Raw genomic sequence first — 3,517 nt, 5'->3', positions numbered from 1 at the left:
ACGCCGCCTCCTTCCCAACCCACGAAAGGAGAAAGAGGCACGTCCAGTCCGTCCCATGGCGAGGGAAAAACACTGCCCATCGCCCACTACACGGCACAGCACGAAGACGTTGAGTCTTACGTGGAAGTCAATTTCGTAGTCTGTTGCAGTGAGGGGTATGCGGCGCCAGGTAGACCACGAATTGTGGAAACAGCGGCACCAAGGCGCCACGGAGAACGTGGGAAATGCATCCGCAGACGGTTCCCAGACGCTGGGCCCTTTGTCCGGGGCACCTTGACGACAAAGCAAGCCGCCTCGACGGCCAACAACTCTTCCTAATCTGTCAGTCGGTCAGGCGTGCCCAAAGGGTTTTACGAGGGGCGCAGACAACCTGAGATAATTAGACGAACACCGCTGACCCGGAAGAAATCAGGGTAGCCTTAGCCGCAACGTCTCAGGCGTCAAAGCGGCGCCAAGCCAGGCAGGCCGATCATAACACCGCTCACGCGCTCACCCCGAGAAAAATCGCGGTCGGGCTACCGGGGCGGCACGACGCGCTTTGCGTTTGCGTCTAGTCCGGCCGTGGTGTTCAATCACATTGTAACATGCCGCGGGATGGCGACCAAGTTCTGCGTCCAATATGCGACGCTCCTCTGGCTATCACAACTCGTTCTCTGATTGCGCTTTCACCGTTAACTACTACAGCTACCACAAGGGTTTGTTTAAACGGGTGGTGCCATCAAATTTCGAGGCTATAACAAGCCTGTTGTGGGTTTCCTCTGTATGCAAGGACATTCAACACGAAGAGTAGGACACAGCAAACGTTTAGAATATATTTTAATTGACTTCCAAAGTGTACCTAAATGCCCATTTTCCCGATCGAAACCCATCGCTAGCGCGCCAACACTGACGTAGATCTATAGGATGGTCAACGAAAGTTGTAGTGACGTCACACCAAATCTGCTGTAGTAACGTGAGTAACGTACATACCGCCTGTAGTACGTAAGTAGTAACGTACATACCGCCTGTAGTGAACTAGAATATATTCTAATTCACTATAGTACTGGCAAAGCATCGGTTGCTACATCACTCGCCGAGTTTCGATCGCTTCCTGGCTAAGTGCGTCACAGCATTGTGTGGCCACGTGACCACGCCTTCTACACTTCTACGTCACTGCCCAACCTCGGCGCCCACAAACCGAAACCGAAAGTTGTCCACATCAAAAGGCGAGAAAACATTATTTAGCGAGAATACATGAGTCTTGGTGAGTGCATCATGCTTCCTGGAGCTATAGGAAACGCTTACAGCAAAGAATGCGCAAGCCACAAATTTGGCGGCACCACCCCTTTAATCATTTAGCATGGACGTTAGTCGTCAGGATGGAGACGTACCACCAATCATCAAAGTGGGTAAATCCACGTTAAACGAAGCTATAGCTGCGAGACATCAATATACATTTTGCAAACTCTCTTATATCAATGTACAGTAAAGATTCAGTTACTTCTGTAAGGGCGCACTTTACTTTCGTGTTATTCCGATTCCTATGACGGAGGGATCAACCATGTTTTTTTCTCCCAGCCTCCCTTATCTTGATGAAAAATAGGGACCTATTTTATTATTATTCCCAATGCTCCGAAATCTTAGATGAAATTATACCTGAACACGGAAACATGCGACCACACCAAGTGTATTTTAGATGTCTGGAAGGTTTGAACGCGCACGCATATGCATGCAAGCACAAATATTTCAATACAAAACACCTACGTTTGTTCGTATTACAACCTTAAAGCTTGTTGTAATAGACGCAAGTATATTTCACGAAGTTGCTGCCGCTTATGTAGGTGCGCTTCTTTCCAGTGATGATTCTCAGCTTTGAAAATGCCCTTCGAACGTTGAAAATGCCCTTTAAAATTGAAGTTTATCGGATAAATTCGAATTGTCAAAAATTTTACCGGCGAGTGTTTATGAGATTTTTTTGGATTTATCTGAAACACGAAGCCCGAATTATATGGCAGTCAAAACTCGGCTCATTGTAACTAGCAAATGTTTCACTTCGAGGACTCTAGGTATGTGGTATAAAGTATACACCCTGCAGGTGATGGCTTATTTCCTTTGTTCATTGTAGCGCTGTCCACTTCAAGCGATATAGGTTAAACAGGAAACTTGCATGTGATTAACACTGTTATATCTTGCATTGCAGTGTTCATTAGTAATATTATTAGGGTAGATGATCGTGTGTCGCCGCTTAGATCTGTATGTGAGTTAATGTACAGTGGTGGTAATGGGTTGAATGTCGTGCGAGGCTTCACATTAGGCAGTTTTCAAATAGAGGCTCCGAAAGTGAGGGGACCCAAGGCACTTAGCGTGTGCTGGCTTCCGGTGACGCAGGATCTTTGAATTTTTTGAAGAGGGCGAGGTTTGTGTCTTCAATTGGCTGAGAATATTCACATGAAATACAGGAACGTTCAAGATGTCACTAATTATGTCATAAGTATGTCAGTAATTAAATGACAATATCGTCAAATGCATGTGCTTCACCACACACACTGTCATTTAGCAGGCGACTGTCACATGATATGACCATAATCATATATCTGCAGCATAATTTTTTTGCTCTAGTCAATTAAATTCAACCCAATGACGTAATTACACTCTGGTATGCTGTTTATTTTTTTTTGTCTTAGAGACGAACAAAGCACGCAATGCAATATTATTTTCGAAAAGTATTCCCACTCACTAATATTGGGGAGTTTTGGAATAGCGTACACCAGGCCCGTAGCCACGGGTGGGCGGGGAGGGGGGGCGAAATTCTGATGGAAGGCGGAGGGTATTTTACCGAAAATGAATGATGAAAATAGGTGTTTTTCTAAAAAAGTGAAGGCCGCAACGGAGGGCTCCAGAAGTTCCGCCCATTTGGCGTTCGTTAACGTGCACTGACATCGCAGAGTACACGGGCGTTTAGCATTTCGCCTCCATCGAAATGCTACCGCCGCGGCCGAGATCGAAGCCGCGACTTTCAGGTCAGCAGCCGAGCACCGCAACCATCCTACCACAGAGGCTGAGAAGTACTACTGAATCAAATGAAAACAAAAGTCAGCCTTAAAGGGACACTAAAGAACAAAACGATTTTTCTCGTATTAACCCCTTAAGTGCTTTGGACGAGCAGAGCTCGTCTTAGCTAGAGTCACTGTATATGCTGCCTTTTAAGGTAGAATATACAGTAACTCTAGTCTTAGCGGAATAGGTACACCTCTCTAGCGTTCAGGGCGAGAAGCGCTCGTCTACAGCGTAGATTGCGTGTAATCCACCAGATGGCAGAATTTACTTGACAATTTATTTTTCTCCTGCGGAAAGAGCGCGGTTTTTGTATGAAAAGATGGCTTGCGGTGGCAGCGACCCATGCATAGCTGGCTCGTCAACACGAAAAAGAAGCTTTTCATTTTCGTCATCTTCTTCAAGTGATGATGATTCGGATACAGATGTTTATCTTGTGTCCGGAAGTGAAGACAGCGATGGCGGTGAATTGAGCAGCTCCTCC

Source organism: Rhipicephalus sanguineus, chromosome 3 (genome assembly GCF_013339695.2).
Source record: "Rhipicephalus sanguineus isolate Rsan-2018 chromosome 3, BIME_Rsan_1.4, whole genome shotgun sequence".
NCBI lineage: Eukaryota > Metazoa > Arthropoda > Arachnida > Ixodida > Ixodidae > Rhipicephalus > Rhipicephalus sanguineus.
This window is presented reverse-complemented; position numbering follows the sequence as displayed.